Below are 17,832 nucleotides of genomic sequence, written 5' to 3'. Positions count from 1 at the left end.
AAAAAATTGAACCAAACATCAGTTTTTCCTTCATCTTTTTCTTTTTTCTTTTGAGACAGGGCCTTACTCTGTTGCCCAGGCTCCTGGGCTCATGTGATCCTCCTGCGGCCTCCTAAACTGCTGGGATTACTGTACCTTGTCTTTTTCTTCCCTCTTTTAGTTCTGTCTGCTCCTCAAGTAATTTAGCTGGTGAAGTCAGCATTCTCTTTTGATATATTTTGTAACCTCTGTAATGAAATGGTAAGACTTTCTGAGTTGTATTCATTGAATTTTTTTTTTTTCTTCTTGGGGACTGGAGTTTTGCTCTTGTTGCTCAGGCTGGAGTGCAGTGGCACAATCTTGGTTCACTGCAACCCCTGATTCCTGGGTTCAAGTGAGTCTCCTGCCTCAGCCTCCTGAGTAACTGGGATTATAGGTACCCACCACCACACCTGGCTAATTTTTAGTAGAGACGGGGTTTCACCATTTTGGCCAGGTTGATCTTGAACTCCTGACCTCAGGCGATCCACCAGCCTTGGCCTCCCAAAGTGCTGAGATTACATGCATGAGCCACTGCGTCCAGCCGTATTCATTGATTTTTCTAGCCTCAGTGGAACTGTGCTAGGAAAACCAAAGGACTTACAGATCCTTTATTTATTTATTTATTTATTTATTTATTTATTTATTTTTGAGACGGAGTCTTGCACTATTGCCCAGGCTGGAGTGCAGTGGCACGATCTTGGCTCACTGCAAGCTCCGCCTCCTGGGTTCAGGCTGTTCTCCTGCCTCAGCCTCCTGAGTAGCTGGGACTACAGGCATCAGCCACCATGCCCTACACTTAGAGCATGAGAGACCTCTTAGAGCATGCCCTTTTTTGTCCTTTTAGTAGAGACGGGGTTTCACCGTGTTAGCTAGGATGGTCTCCATCTCCTGACCTCGTGATCCACCCGCCTTGGCCTCCCAAAGTGCTGGGATTACAGGTGTGAGCCACCGCGCCCGGCCCAGATCCATTATTTAGAGCTCGTAATAAATAAATGATTCATGCTGACGAGCCATCTGTAATCTCTTGAAGCCAGAGGCAACACCTTAGCACAGAAGTTAAAGATCAGAAGAATAGGATTTCTGGTAGTTAGAGTTCGTAGTGGAGGAAGAGGATAGAATTTTCCCATCTCTTGGGTCTTGTGTGGGAGTCAGACATTGCATTTTATTAGAACGTTAACCTGTCAGGAGAAGAAAGGTGAAACAGTAAAAGGCATGTGTTTTTCTTTGTTCTTGTGTTTTTATTTATTTTTTTATTTATTTTTGAGACGGAGTCTCGCTCTGTTGCCAGGCTGGAGTACAGTGGCACGATCTCAGCTCACTGCAATCTCCACCTCTCAGGTTCAAGCGATTCTCCTGCCTCAGCCTCCCGAGTAGCTGGGACCACAGGCGCCCACCACCACACCTGGCTAATTTTTGTTTTTTTAGTAGAGACGGGATTTCACCATATTGGCCAGGCTTGTCTTGAAATCTTGACCTTAGGTGATCCGCCCGCCTTGGCCTCCAAAGTGCTGGAATTACAGGCATGAGCCACCAAACCTGGCGATTCTTGTGTTTTTAAAAAGACACCACACGACCATCCCATTCTCCTCTGTCTCATTTCTACCAAACTTACCTGCGAGTATCCTCTTTCTGAGAGAGCAGAGCAGCAAACTGACAAGAGCTTCCACCTGTTCCACCTTCATGCTGATTGTTTCTGACTGGAACATTAGGAGAGCCAAGGGCCTTTTTATGCCCAAAGACTCTTGAAGCTGAGGCCTCTCATGCTCTAGGTGTAGGTTGGTAAAGAAGCTCAGTGACCCAAGAGTGGTCAGTAAGAGGCTAAGGGAATGTTCACTTGGGGCCGACCCTCTCTAAAATGGGAGCCAGAGATGAGACTCTTCGTCCTTCCCTTCAGCGAAGTCATTGGTGGACATCCTCTCATTGGGACCACTTCTTTTTTTTTTTTTTTTGGAGACAGAATTTCACTCTTGTTGCCTAGGCTGGAGTGCAATGGCGCGATCTTGGCTCACTGCAACCTCTGCCTCCTGTGTTCAAGCGATTCTCCTGCTTCAGCCTCCTGAGTAGCTGGGATTACAGGTGACTGCCCCCATACCTGGCTAATTTTTGTATTTTTAGTAGAGACAGGGTTTCACCATGTTGGCCAGGCTGGTCTCAAACTCCTGACCTCAGGGGATCTACCTGCCTCGGGCCTCCCAAAGTGGTGGGATTACAGGCGTGAGCCACCGCGCCCGGTGAGATTGCTTCTTTAAGAAGACTTATCTTGTAGCTTGGCGGCTTCACTTGTTTACAGTCCCAGAATAGTGCAGCTCAGAATACTGGGACTTGACTAAAAGATACATTATTCTAGTGGAGTTCAGGAATGAAAAATAGCAGGCTGGGCACCGTGGCTTATGCCTGTAATCCCAGCACTTTGGGAGGCTGAAGCAGGTGGATCACTTGAGGTCAGGAATTCGAGACCAGCCTGGCTAACATGGCAAAACCTCATGTCTACTAAAAATAGAGAAGTCAGCTAGGCGTGGTGGCAGGCACCTGTAGTCCTAACTACTCAGGAGGCTGAGGCAGGAGAATCACATGAACCCAGGAGGCGGAGGTTTCCTCTGCTATTTCCTGTCTCCCTTCCTTTCTTCCTTTCTTCCTTCCTTCCTTCATTTCCTTCCTTCCCTTTCCTTCCCCTTCCTTCGTCCGTCCCTCCCTCCCTCCCTCCCTCCCTCCCTCCCTTCCTTCCTTCCTTCCTTCCTTCCTTCCTTCCTTCCTTCCTTCCTTCAGATGGAGTCTCACCCTGTCACCCAGCTGGAGTGCACTGGCACCTTCTTGGCTCACTGCAACCTCCGCCTCTCGGATTCATGCAATTCTTCTGCCTCGGCCTCCTGAATAGCTGGGACTACAGGCTCTTACCACCATGCCCAGCTGATTTTTGTATTTTTAGTGGAGATGGGGCTTTGCCATGTTGGCCAGGCTGATGTCGAACTCCTGACCTCAAGTGATCTGCCTGCCTCGGCCTCCCAAAGTGCTGGGATTACAGGCATGAGCCACTGCACCCAGCCCTGTATGGGAATTCTTTACCACAAACTGGCTGTGCTAGTCTGCCACATGTCCATGCCACTTCTGTCTTAGGCTTGTCTGCCGTTCACTTTCTTGGCCCTGTTCTTGGCTTTCTGGTCTAGGGTAGCTTCCTGGGGCTTGTTCTTTTCAACTCCTCTGAGATTGGCTGGTAGATAACATAACAGGAGGAAATCCTTCAGGACTTCATTCTGGTCAGTAGATTGTGGCCAGAGGGATCATCATCTTTCAAATTGTTGAATTTTCCCATTTTTCTCTTCCAATGGCCAGAGTATTATAATGTAAGGACTAATTTTGGTGCAATGGCCGGTTAGCCCTTTGGCAAGTTCTGGTCAGAACATGAATATATCTATTATTGGTTTCTTAGGTGTCATATAAATATAACAGTAAAAAAAAAAGATCTTAGGAGCTGTCAAAATTATAACCAATAGTTGGGTTAGTAGCAGGGCCTCGTCCTCCGTTGTTGCCTTTAACGCAAAGAAACTCAAGTAGAAGCCCCTTTTGTTTAGTGATAGTGGTAGAGGGGAAGGCATTATATGGCATTTACTGGGAAACATAGGGTTGAGGATGACTCAGACCAAAAGAAAGATGAAAGAAACTCTATTATGTGCCTTCAGTTTCTGCTCAGTGTCTTGTGAGCTTTTTCAGCCTGGGGATCATTCAGTTACAACAGACTCTTGGCATTTAACTTGATAGGCTATTTTGTTTTAGTACAAGGATGTTTAAAATTTGACCCATGTAAGCCATTGAAACCACCGTGAGTCAGCTTTTTAGAGAACCTGTCTTTAACTACTTTAAGTTACCTCCAGTTTGCATGATTCTGTTTTTTTTTTTCCTGGCCTGTCAATTCCTTGAAGTGATTGATTTTTCTGGAATCGAGCAGGCATTTGGCTTTTTGAGCCAGGATTAACATAATAGACATATTTCTTATTAATTTGACCTTCAGTGTTTTCCCGTGGGTGCATCTACTGGCGGAGCCACCCTTGAGTTTATCCGGGAGATTATATAGGGCAGACGCACTTCGGATAGCTGGTCAGACTTTTCCGGGGAGTCTTCCCTGCTTTGGGAGGAGCTCTCTCATGAGATCATTTCTATGTGAGGTTAGAACTGCTAAATGTATTTTTTTTTTTTTTTTTGAGACGGAGTCTCGCTCTGTCGCCCGGGCTGGAGTGCAGTGGCCGGATCTCAGCTCACTGGAAGCTCCGCCTCCCGGGTTCACGCCATTCTCCTGCCTCAGCCTCCCGAGTAGCTGGGACTACAGGCGCCCGCCACGGCGCCCGGCTAGTTTTTTGTATTTTTTTAGTAGAGACGGGGTTTCACCATGCTAGCCAGGATGGTCTCGATCTCCTGACCTTGTGATCCACCCGTCTCGGCCTCCCAAAGTGCTGGGATTACAGGCTTGAGCCACCGCGCCCGGCCAGAACTGCTAAATGTATTGAACACATTTGCTTGATGGGAAATCGGAGGAAAGATGTGGGGAGACTGAAGAAGGGAAGAAAAACAAGGGTAAAGAAGTTTCAGGCAAGAGGAGTTGGAAAGACCTATGGAAAGAGACACAGGAGGAGCTTTTGAAGGGGGGGAAGGTTGGATGCTTCCCTGGAGAATGTTTTGTTCATTTTCCCCTTCTTTTTTTTTTTGAGACGGAGGTTTGCTCTTGTTGCCCAGGCTGGAGTGCAATGGTGCAATCTTGGCTCACTGCAACCTGGGTTGAAGCGATTCTCCTGCCTCAGCCTCCCAAGTAGCTGGGATTACAGGCACCTGCCACTATGCCTGCCTAATTTTTGCATTTTCAGTAGAGACGGGGTTTCACCATGTTGGCCAGGCTGGTCTTGGAGTCCTGATCTCAGGTGATCTACCCACCCTGGCCTCCCAAAGTGCTGGGATTACAGGCATGAGCCACTGCACCTGGCCTATTTTGCCCCTCTTTTCACTGGCTTTTGGCTAGCATTGAAGAGGCTTTGTTGACTGGTTTATATGGTCAGCTTGGTCATAGTTGGAGTTCTTGGGGCAGAGATGTTTTCCAGACATACATAAGTAGCTGATCTCTGGCTTGACTTCACTGGAGGATAATTGGACTTCCAGGTATCTTCTAGAATTTTTGGTCCCTTCCTGATTTTCTTCTTAATGAGACTAGGTTATTGCTGTCTTTCCTAGGAAATTTGACTCTAGATGTTAGAATACTTGAAAGAACTGCCAGAGCCTGGTTCTGGCATGAAATCACAGACCCTCAGGTTCAAGTGAAGGGGCAGCGTGATACTGCGCAATCCAGCATTCAGAGTATTCTAGAAGTTCCTCTACTTTCCAGCTCAATCCCTTCCGTCTCGTGAATATGTTATCTACATAGCTAAACTCACCTCTCATAACTTTTTCTTTTAAAGCGCTCAGTACAGTTTATGTGTATCATTCTACAGCAGTCATAAATATTTATTGAATTGTCAGTTGCGTGCTTTGTGAGTTTCAGTAGTATCTCTGAACAAATGATTTAAAGTGAAAACTCAGAGATTAAATGAGACTAGGGAGGTATGGCAGAGGCCTTCATTCCCTGGAATGAAGCTCTCTTTTTTGTTTATCTCTGAGTAAAGGCTTTTTGGGGATTCCACCATTCTTTTTTTTTTTTTGAGACAAAATCTCCCTCTGTTGCCAGGCTGGAGTGCAGTGGCACTATCTTGGCTCACTGCAACCTCCGCCTCCCGGGTTCAAGCAATTCTCCTGTCTCAGCCTCCCAAGTAGCTGGGACTACAGGCACACACCACCACATCCAGCTAATTTTTTTATTTTTAGTAAAGATGGGGTTTCATCACATTGGTCAGGCTGGTCTCGAACCCTTGACCTCAGGTGATCCACCCGCCTCAGCCTCCCAAAGTGCTGGGGTTACAAGCATGAGGCACCGTACCTGGCTCCATGGTTCTTTTTGCATCCCCATTCTGGCCTAGTGACTCATGGGTTTAGTTTGTAATTGGTAGGTCATTGGGTGCTCTATAATTTTTTTCCCTATGTCTCAGTTAACTGTTACCTAGATCTGTGATATTTATAGACAACCTACCTACCTCTTCCCCTTTTCCTTTCTTTCTCTCCCTACTTTCCCTTTGCTTCTCCCCAACCCTCTACTCGTTTCATGAATTAAGAAATTAAATCAGTGGGATTCAGGCATGAACCACAGTGCCCAGCTATTTTTTAATTTTTAATAGAGACGGCGTCTTGCTATGTTGCCCAGACTGGTCTCAAAGTCCTGGCCTCACATGATTTTTATGCCTCAGCCTCCCAAAGTGCTGGGATGACAGGCGTGAGCCACCACACTGGGCCATATCATTCTTTTGAAGAAGATTGAATGTTTTCTTATGTATTTTATATATATATGTGTGTGTGTGTGTGTGTGTATATATATACACATATATTTATGCAATCTTATTATGGGTTTCTTTTTTTTTCTCTGAAAACGATCTTTTAGGCCAGACACGGTGGCTCATGCCTATAATCCCAGCACTTTGGGAAGCAGAGGCGGCTGGATTACCTGAAGTTAGGAGTTCGAGACTAGCTTGGCCAACATGGTGAAATCCTGTTTCTACTAAAATTAGCCTGGCATGGCGATAGGTGCCTGTAATCCCAGCTACGTGGGAGGCTTAAGCCCGGGAGGTGGAAGTTGCAGTGAGCCGAGATCATGCCACTGCACTCCAGCCTGGGCGACAGAGCAAGACTCTGTCTCAAAAATAAAATAAAAATAAAATAAAATAAAACAAAATAAAATAAAATAGTAAAGTAAAATAAAGTAAAGTAAAATAAAATAAAGTAAAATAAAATAAAATAAAAATCTTTTGAGAAGGTGTCTCACACTGTTGCCCAGGCTGGAGTGCAGTGGTGTGATCTCAGCTCCCTGCCACCTCTGCCTCCCTGGCTGAAGCCATCCTTCCACCTCAGCCTCCTGAGTAGCTGAGACTAACAGGCATGTGCCACCATGCCCAGCTAATTTTTTGTATTGTTAGTAGAGATAGGTTTTGCCATGGTGCCCATTCTGGTCTCGAACTCCTGGCCTCAAGCAATCTACTCGCCTAGGCCTCCCAAAGTGCTGGGATTACAGGTGTGAGCCACCTGCCCAGCCGTATAGATTCCTTCCCTCCTCCCTCCCTCCCTCCCTCCCTCCCTCCCTCCCTTCCTTCCTTCCTTCCTTCCTTCCTTCCTTCCTTCCTTCCTTCCTTCCTTCCTTTTTCTTTCTTTTTCTTTCTTTCACTTTATTAAAATACTGAGTTTTATTTCACATGTGTATTTTTGTCTCCCCACCATTTCCATGTCTGACCACCGATACTACTATGTCCTATCATAACATTCCATACATACTTAAAACCAAGCAAAGGGTGGAGTTCCATCTTTAAAAACTAAACAGGCATTTTGGACAACACATTCTTGGCAATGGAACCTGGACAACATTTATCAAACACGGTAGGGAAAGTTCTCAGTCTGCATTATAAAGAGGACAGCCAGATATCAACTGTTACAGAAATGAAATAAGACGGAAAATTTTTAACAAATTGTTTAAACTATTTTCTTAAAGAGACTTTCTCCACTGCCAGAGATCTTGAATAGCCTCTTGGTCAGTCATCCGGAAGCAATTCTTCACATAATTGATGAACTTGACTTCCACTTTGGGAAGAGAACCACCTTTTTCTATACTTGCTTGCATTTTTGCTTTAATGTCTTCTACAGAACTAGGTCCTTTTGGTGTTTTAGGAGTTTTTTCCTGTTTTTTGAAGGATTTTTGTCCTTTTGATCTTGGTGCTGATGATGGTTTTGAGTCTTTTCCATTCTGATTTGACTTTTGTGCATTTTTGGCTGGAGTATGTCATATAGATTTCTTCACTGGTGCTTTTTCTTCAGCTTCCTCATCATCAAAGCCATCGTCATCATCATCTTTGTCATCGTCATCTTCATCATCATCATCGTCATCTTCATCAGCAGCAAGTTTTACTTTTTTCTGTGGAACCTTGCTACCACCTCCAGGGGCAAACTGCTTTCCAGATATACTTAAGGGTTTCACGTCCTCCTCCTCTTCATCTTCTGACTGCATCTTCCTCCTCAACTACTAAGTGCTGTCCACTAATATGCACTGGCCCCGAACCACACTTCAACCTTAAGACCACTGGTGGTGTTATTTCAAAGCCCCCAAGGGAAACCGTTGGCTGTACAGACATTTTCAAAGTTGCCAGTGTTACTTTAATTGCACTGCCTTCATAATTCATTGCCTCTGCTTCAACAATGTGCAATTCATCCTTTGCACCAGCCGCTAAACTGACCGTTCTTAAAGATAACTGGTTCTCATTTTCATCATTATCCACCTTAAAGTGATCATCTTTGTCAGCCTTTAGTTCACAACTGACAAGATAGTTCTGGGACCTCAGGGGGCTCATGTCCATGTCCATCGAATCTTCCATCAGGTGGCGGCACGCACTTAGGTGGGAGAGAAGGCGGACGGAGATAAACGAACACTGCTCCAGAGAACAGCCGCGCAGGATGGAATCACACCAGGGCCTTTTTTTTGTTGTTGTTACAGAGACTCACTCTGTCTGGAGTGCAGTGGCACAATCTGGGCTCACTGCAACCTCCACCTCCCCGGTTCAAGCGATTCTCCTGTCTCAGCCTCCTGAGTAGCTGAGATCACAAGCGCATGCCAGCACGCCTGGCTAATTTTTTGCTTTTTTTTTTTTTTTTTTTTTTTTGAGATGGAGTTTCGCTCTTGTTCCCCAGGCTGGAGTGCAATGGCCTGATCTCGGCTCACCGTGACCTTTGCCTCCTGGATTCAAGCGATTCTCCTGCCTCAGCCTCCCAAGTAGCTGGGATTACAAGCATGTACCACCACACCCAGCTAATTTTGTATTTTTAGTAGAGAAGGGGTTTCTCCACGTTGGTCGGGCTGGTCTCGAACTCCCGACCTCAGGTGATCTGCCTGCCTTGGCCTCCCAAAGTGCTGGGATTACAGGCGTGAGCCACTGCGCCTGGCCAATTTTTTGTATTTTTAGTAGAGACAGAGTTTCACCATGGTGGCCAGCCTAGTCTCAAACTCCTGACCTCAGGTGATCCTCCCACCTCTGGCCTCCCAAAGTTCTGGGATTACAGGCATGAGCCACCGTGCTGGCCTAGGTTTCTTTTTTAATTCAAAAGATATATCCTTTTGAGGGAGGGAGTGGTAAGTATTGAATAAGGATCCTCCTTGTTCAATTATCCCTATTTTTTTTGGAGACATGGTCTTCCTCTGTTGCCTAGGCTGGAGTGCAGTGGCACCATCATAACTCAAGCAATCCTCCCACATCAGCCTCCCAAGTAGCTGGGACTACAGGCACGCGCCATCACACCCAGCTAATTTTTGTATTTTTAGTGGAGACAGGGTTTCACCGTGTTGGTCAGGCTGGTCTTGAACTCCTGACCTCTTGATCCACCCACCTCAGCCTCCCAAAGTGCTAGGATTGCAGGCGTGAGCCACCGCACCCAGCCTCCCTAAGGAGAGCTTTTACTTGGGATAATGAAATTTCCAGGCTGGGCATGGTGGCTCATGCCTGTAATCCCAGCACTTTGGGAGGCCGAAGTGGGCGGATCATGAGGTCAGGAGATTAAGACCATCCTGGCTAACCCCGTACTATTAAATATACAAAAAGTTAGCCGGGCACGGTGGCGGGCGCCTATAGTCCCAGCTGCTCGGGAGGCTGAAGCAGGAGAATGGTGTGAACCCAGGAGGCAGAGTTTGCAGTGAGCCAAGATCATGCCACTGCACTCCAGCCTGGGCGATAGAGCGAGACTCCGTCTCAAAAAAAAGAAATAATAATAATTAATTAATTAATTAAAAAAAAAAAAGAAATTTCCAGCTGATGGTGATGACTCTGGCTTGGGGCAAACCAGCAATGATGTCAGTCAGCATGCCTCTAGCAGTTACTGCAAGTTACTCTGGGCCTCCACTGTGCTAAGTGCTTGATGTACATCATCTTATTTAATTTTTGCAGAAATCCTATGAAGTAGATTGTGTTGTTATCTTCATTTTAGAGGTGAATAACAGAGCCCCAGAGGGGTTAAATAACTTCTTTAAAGTTATCCTAAAGTCAGTGGATGATAGAGCGAGGTTGGTTGAACCCTTAATGGCGATACTATACCATCCCCCCACCCAGAGGATATAGCATCTAGACATTTTGTGCTGTGTTCATTCATTTATTGATCAATTATGTCTTGATTTCCTATTTTGTGTCAGGCCCTGTGCTAGAGTTACGGTGGTGAACAACACAGACCATATCTCTGCCAGCCTGGAGTACATTCTAGTTGGGGTGTTCAGAGCTGGAAATGTGGGAAAACATTAACAGAGGTGGTGGTTGGGAATGGAGGCTTTGAGCAAGAGAAGGGTTGAGTCAGTTGCCCAGGGTGTGATTTAAACCTAGCTCTCTTTTCTAGCCTGGTTTGTGTAGCTTAGCTTTTACTGTTAAGTCCCTTCTTAGCCCTCAGAATCATTCCAGAATGAAAGACCATTCTGCTCACTGCCAGGCCTTTACTAGAGCTTACATCTGTTTTCACAGCTGGCCAAATATGGATATGCTATGCCACTTAAAAAGGCAGCTGCATCTCCCATCCAGAAGCTCCTCAGAAAGTTCCCTTGAGGATGAGGTGGGGCTTGGGGATGACTGGGTATTTCCAGTGTGTCCTCAGAATTCATCTTTGCCTTGGAAAGCTTTTTATTCAGATATAAATGGATTGCTGAACTGGGTGTGTTGGGTGTCGTCAAAGAAACTGATCAGGGAGCTAAAAATGACTTTTTTTAGAAAAAGAATTTCTTCATGGATCATCTCTGCATACAAACACTTTTATTAGGCCAGGCGTGGTGGCTCAGGCCTGTAATCCCAGCACTTTGGGAGGCTGAGGCGGACGGATCACCTAAGGTCAGGAGTTCGAGACCAGCTTGACCAACATGGAGAAACCCTGTCTCTACTAAAAATACAAAATTAGCTGGGTGTGGTGGCATATGCCTGTAATCCCAGCTAATCAGGAGGCTGAGGCAGGAGAATCACTTGCACCTGGGAGGCAGAGGTTGCAGTGAATGGAGATCGCGCCGTTGCAGTCCAGCCTGGGCAACAAGGGTGGAACTCTGTCTCACACACACAAAAATAAATAAAAAAAGAAACACTTTTATTTCTGCTAGAATAGGAGAGGAGCTGCAGGCAGTCTCTGTGAAGCAAAGTGTCAGAAGCACCACTGGTAGTTACAAGACATGGCGAGGAATTCCTGACCTCTCAAGTAATGGAACACTTTGAGGACACTGGAGTGGAAGAAAGTGAGCTTTGCCCCTGCCAAATGTGCTCAGTGTGTTTGTGAGACCAACCCCGTGACCTCAGTGTCTTCAGAAAACATTTGATTGAGAAATGATTGTGTTTTTATGTGAAACTCTAGCAACATGTACATGGATAAACATGAAGTATACACGCCCTTTAGGATAGAATGAACAGAACATTTCTAAACTTGCTGTGTTGAGGAAACAGGTTTAATAGAACTTAAACCTTGCTATTGGAAGGAAATCTCCTTATCATTTGGACTTTAAAATAGACTGGCTACTGATCTGTTTGACATAGTTTAGGTAAAATCCTGTTTGAAAATTAGGCCATGGGGTTGGACGCAGTGGCTCACACCTATAATCCCAAGTGCTTTGGGAGGCCAAGGAAGGAGGACTGCTTGAGGCTGAGAGTTCAAGACCAGCCTGGGCAACATAGACCCTATCGATATCTACAAAAACTAAACAGTTTAGCCAGCTATGATGGTGCATACTGGTAGTCCTAGCTACCCGGGAGGCTGAGGCAGGAGACTGATCGAGCCTGAGAGGTTGAGGCTGCAGCGACCCACTGTATTCCATCCTGGGCAATAGAGCGAGACCTGTCTCCAGAAAAAAAAAAAATTGGAGGAATGTGTGATTGTAGTTGGTGCAGATTAAGTCCTTTTTTCCCAGGGACCAGCACTGAAAAGATCTTGGTGCCGAACTACTTAAGAGTGTTTTCCAAGTTCATTGGGGTTTAACTTCTAGAGTCTCTGACTGTGCTGCGTTGAACTTCCTTCCTTCCAAGGCTCTTTAGTTCCTTCCTCACCTCTTGGTTTCCCTTTTCAGGCCTCCTTGGAACAAAGCTGGTGCATGGTCTTTCATTCTAGAATGATTATGTGAGGGCTTAGAAGGATCTCTCGAGGGAGACCGTCATTATTCCCTTGGCCTGCTTTGGTCGGAGGTTGACTGCTGGACACTTTTCACTACCATGAACTATTCTGAATTCTAAACTGGGTGCAGGGGCTTATTCCTGTAATCCCAGCACTTTGGGAGGCCAATGCAGGCAGATCAACTAAGGTCAGGGAGTTCGAGAGCAGCTTGGACAACATGGTGAAACCCTGTCTCCACTAAAAATACAAAAACATTACCTGGGTGTGGTGGTGCGCGCCTGTAGTCCCAGCTACTCAGGAGGGCGAGGAAGGAGAATTGCTTGAACCCGGGAAGCAGAGGTTGCAGCGAGCTGAGATTGGGCACTGCACTCCAGCCTGGGCGACAGAGTTAGACTGTCTCAAAAAAGAAGGAACTGTGGTGGGGGATCATTGAGTACGGTTATATTTCATTTTACAGACTCTTCTCAGAAGTCTATACAAAGTAAAAAGCTTTGGGTGAATTGGAGGGAGACAGAGAGGTGCTGCTGGGTTTTGTAAAGATTTTTAGACCAAGTCTTACTCTGTCAGCCAGGCAGGAGTGCAGTGGTGCAATCTCAGCTCACTGCAACCTCCACCTCCTGAGTTCAAGTGATTCTCCTGCCTTAGCCTCCCAAGTAGGTGGGATTACAGGCATGTGCCACCACACCCAGATAATTTTTATATTTTTAGTAGAGATGGGGTTTCACCACGTTGGCCAGGCTGGTTTCGAACTCCCGGCCTCAAGTGATCAATCTTCCTAGGCCTCCCAAAGTGCTGGGATTATAGGCGTGAGCCACCACGCCTGCCTTGTAAAGATTAATACAATATTAGATGGTTACTAAGAGCCAGCTATAAAGCCAATATGAATAATAATGTGTTTTGGCCAGGTGCGGATCACGAGGTCAGGAGATCGAGACCATCCTGGCTAACATGGTGAAACTTCGTCTCCCTAAAAATACAAAAAATTCTCTGGGCGTGGTGGCGGGCGCCTGTAGTCCCAGCTACTTGGGATGCTGAGGCAGGAGAATGGCGTGAACCCAGGAGGTGGAGCTTGCAGTGAGCGGAGATCGCACCACTGCACTCCAGCCTGGGCGACAGAGCGAGACTCTGTCTCCAAAAAAATAAAAAATAAAAAATAATAATAATGTGTTTTGATTAGCAGGAGAAGGTTATCTGATGTGAGCAGTGAGATCTTTTGTTTTAGGTAGAATTTATTTCGATCTTACCACATTGCTGAATCAGCCCCCAAATGAACAATTCGCAGGTGTAAGCCCAGCTTCTGCTGCTGTGCACCTGGGTGTTTTCCCAGTGGGCTGGTCTTTAATAATGGTTCACATATCGAGTACTTACTCCATGCCAGGCATCGTGCTATGGCTTTTGCATACTTTGTCTCTTAGTCTGCTGAGTGTCTGTCGCTAGGAGCTGGACATCTGTTGTTATCTCATTTCCCTGAGGCATTGAGTAGTTAAGTAACTTTCCCAAGGCCACACCATGGCAAAGCCTGTAGTGGCATTCAGGTGTTTTGGAGTCGCCTGAGGCCTAGCAAGCTCAGGGAAGATGGAAGGCAAAAGTTGGGGAGGGGTGGCTTTGGTGTCCCTTCTGTGTTTGCTGTTGGTAAGGGCCAGTGACCATTTCAAACATGTTGTCGACTTGGATGGGGTGGCCATTTGGCCGAGCTCAGGGCCAGGTAACCTGTTTCACTCCAGGAATGGAGCAGCATGGGGTCAGTGAGTGTAGACAGGCCGAACAAGTAGAGCTGGAGCCTCATTCCTTCCTCGCCCCTTCCTTTATCAAAGAGAATCTTCTTATTTTTCTCTACCTTTGCCCCCCTGACTGAAAACCAGTCTTGCTACCACCTAGGCTAGGCTGTTCTCTCCTTTCTGGCTTAGAGGAAAATCCTCCTGTGTTAAGGATGAATTTAGTAGTATATCAGGAAGCAAAGTAACATGAAAGGCAGAGAAGGAAGAAGTGAAGCATGGTTTCAGTGTGCCAGCATTTTCCCGCATATTTGTTTATTTGATTAATTAGCACCTGCAAAGATGGTTATAGCCTCCTTTTTTTTTTTTCTTTTTTCCTTTTTTTTTGAGACGGGGTCTCACTGTCACCCAGGCTGGAGTGCAGTGGCTTGATCTCAGCTCACTGCAAACTCTGCCCAGGCCAAGCAATTCTCCCACCTCAGCCTCCTGAGTAGTTGAGACTAAAGGCACGTGCCACAACGCCCGGCCAATTTTTTGTATTTTTAGTAGAGATGGGGTTTTGCTGTGTTGCCAAGGCCGGTCTCAAACCCCAGGGCTCAAGTGATCCATCTGCTTTGGCCTCCCACAGTGCTGGGATTACAGGTGTGAGCCACCATACCCGGCCTAGCCTCCTTTGACATGAAGAAAATGCAGTCGCTGCATGTTAAGGGATTGTTCACTGCTTGTCAGTAGAAACAAACAGCCTGGGCCTTTGATTCCTCCTCCCAGGAGGATTATTTACATTGGACTCATCTATAGGCCCAACACATGGACATCTGCACTTGACGCACCCCCGGACACCAAAAGCCTAAATGGTATCACCAAATGCAGGCAAGGAGTGTCTTCTTTCCATCCCATGTGAGTTATTTGTGTGTGTGTGTGTATATATATATATCATTTGGTGGACACTTAATATGAATCCCGAGACATTTAATTCTTTCCCTAAATGTTCCTGTGTCCCCACTTTCAGGTGCCTGCTCTTAGATAATCTGGATAGCAGTGGCTGTTTTGTTTGTGAAGAGTCACGACAGAGTAGATTTCCGTGGGGAGAAAATCCCTAGACCTGATCTTCCATACCAGGCCTGGTTGAGCAGGTGGATGGCTCTTCCCGCAGCCACCCTGACCTCACCTGACTCCATGCTGGTAGAGCTTTACAGAGCTTTCGTTTTGTTTCTCTTGCTGACCAACTTAGCAGCTTGGGACCAGGCTGGCTGAGTGACATGGGTCCAAAATGGGCTGCTCTGTGTAACTTCTTGTTTCTCTGTGTTGTCTGCTGGATCACTTAGCCCATCACCAAGTTTATGAAATGCTGCTGTGTGTTCAGCCCTGTGGAAGATGTATGGTGGGAAAAGTGTTTAAGGTACCTGGGTACCTAGCAAGGTGCCTGGTGTTTATTCACTCACTCATTCAGTCCGCAGCTGCACACTGAGCTCCTCTTGTGTGCCAGGCGGTGTCCTGAGTGCTCTGCATGTAAAGATAAGGTAGACACGGCCCTGCCGTCATGGTTCTAGTGAAGGGCACTGTCACTGTAGCCGGCATTCAGTGAACTGTTAGTATTATCAGCAATATTCAGGCTCTTAATGAAACAATAGTGATGTCATTAATAGAATAATGAGTGGTTTACTTTTTTTTTTTCAGTTAGAGTCTTGCTCTGTCACCCAGGCTGGAGTGCAGTGGCACGATCTCGGCCCACTGCAGCCTCCACCTCTTGGGCTCAAGTGATTCTCGTGTCCCAGCCTCCTGAGTAGCTAGGACTATAGGCGTGAATGACTACACCCAGCTAATTTTTTGATTTTGTAGAGTTGGGGTCTTGCTATGTTGCTTAAGGTAGTCTTGAATTCCAGGGCTCAAGTGATCCTCCTGTCTTGGCCTCCCAAAGCACGGGGATTTAGTTTACTATCTTGATGAGATTATAGGAAACAAAGGTTTATCATATTTTCACACTGAGTGGTCTGTATATTTCTCTGTTATCAAACAAGCAGACTCAAGAATCAGAAGGTGTTCACCTCTATAATCCTAGTACTTTGGGAGGTGGAGGGGCAGATCACCTGAGGTCAGGAATTTGAGACCAGCCCGGCAAACATGGCAAAATCCCATCTCTACTAAAAGTACAAAAAAAGTTAGCTGGGTGTGGTGACACGTGCCTGTAATACCAGCTACTCTGGAGGCTGAGGCAGGAGAATGGCTTGAATCCAGAAGGTGGAGGTTGCAGTGAGCCGAGATTGTGCCCCAGACTCCAGCCTGGGTGACAGAGTGAAATCCTGTTTCAAAAAAAAAAAAAAAAAAAAGAGAGAAAGGGCCAGGCACAGTGGCTCACGCCTGTAATCCCAGCACTTTGGGAGGCTGAGGTAGGCGAATCACGAGGTCAGGAGATCGAGACCATCCTGGCTAACACAGTGAAACCCTGTCTCTACTAAAAAATACAAAAAATTGACCGGGCGTGGTGGCGGGCACCTGTAGTCCCAGCTACTCGGGAGGCTGAGGCAGGAGACCGGTGTGAACCTGGGAGGCGGAGTTTGCAGTGAGCTGAGATCACGCCACTGCACTCCAGGCTGGGTGACAGAGTGAGACTCCGTCTAAAAAACAAAAACAAAAACAAAACCACACCAAAAAAACAAAAACAGGAAAAAAAAAAAAGAAAAAATCAGCAATGTGTCTTACTCTCTGTTGGCTGGAAGATACTTGATGTGAAGCTTCCTCGGAAACTCCTTTCACCTGAGTAGCCATAAGCTCTTTGAGTTAGGAGCTTTGACCCTGGGGTTCTGTATTCCGAGAATAGAAGTTCTGAGCATCTTTTAGGAGCTCCAGTCTGGGATTTCACCGGCCCTAGGTATCGTTCTTCATGGCCTGGCTTTTTATAAGGACTGCAGTGTTCTTTAAACTGTTAGGAGGAGAATTATGGTAGATGAGGTTTGACCAATACGTTAACTTGGCTAAGTGCTGTGGCTCACACCTGTAATCCTAGGACTTTGGGAGGCCAAGGCAGGTGGATCACCTGAGGTCAGGAGTTTGAGACCAGCCTGACCAACAGAGTGAAACCAGTCTCTACTAAAAATACAAAAATTAGCTGGGCGTGACAGCGTGTGCCTGTAATCCTAGCTACTCGGGAGTTTGAGGTGGGAGAATCACTTAAAACCCAGGAGGTGGAGGTTGTAGTGAGCCAAGATCACGCCACTGCACTCCAGCCTGGGCAACAGAGCAAAAACTCCATCTCAAAAAAACAAAACCAAAACCAAAAACTGTATTGAGATGTCATTCACATACCATAAAATTCACCAGTTTAAAGTATATAATTCAGTATTTTTAGTATGTTCATAAAGTTGTACAATCCTTACCACTATCTAATTTTGGAATATTTTCATCTTTCCAAATAGAAACCGAGCTTTAGCAGTCTCTCCCTCCTCCCTCTAGCCTCTAGCAACCACTAATCTACTTGCTGTCTGTGAATCTGCCTGCTCTGGACGTTTCATATAAATGGAATTGTACACTATGTGGTCTTTTGTGTGTGGCTCCTTTCACTTACCATGTTTTCAAGGTTCATCTGTGTTGTAGCGTGTATCAGCACTTCATTCTTTTTTGTTGTGGTTACCCCAGCAATGTCAAGCAAATACTCTTTGATAGCCAGCTGTGTTCATTTCACAAAAACGATTTCCCAGCATTTCTACCTAAATGTTATTAGGTAACAATGAAATTTGTATTTTTTCTTTTTTTTTTTCTAGACCGAATCTTGCTTTGTCGCCCAGGCTGGAGTGCAGTGGTGCGATGTCAGCTCACCGCAACCTCTGCCTCCTGGGTTCAAGCGATTCTCCTGCCTCAGCCTCCTGAGTAGCTGGGC

The 17,832-nt window shown here is 46.2% G+C and overlaps 1 protein-coding gene and 1 pseudogene across 2 annotated transcripts in view; one reads left to right on the top strand and one right to left on the bottom strand.

The window, feature by feature from the left end:
- ZFYVE1 (zinc finger FYVE-type containing 1) overlaps nt 1-17,832 on the top strand; it is a 59,502-nt gene that overhangs the window by 10,805 nt on the left and 30,865 nt on the right. The window lies entirely within an intron of this gene.
- LOC103229300 (nucleophosmin pseudogene) lies at nt 7,286-8,750 on the bottom strand (annotated as a pseudogene).

This window comes from Chlorocebus sabaeus, chromosome 24 (genome assembly GCF_047675955.1).
Source record: "Chlorocebus sabaeus isolate Y175 chromosome 24, mChlSab1.0.hap1, whole genome shotgun sequence".
Taxonomy (NCBI): domain Eukaryota; kingdom Metazoa; phylum Chordata; class Mammalia; order Primates; family Cercopithecidae; genus Chlorocebus; species Chlorocebus sabaeus.
Note: the sequence above shows the minus strand (reverse complement) of the source record. Positions and strands in the feature narration are given on the sequence as shown.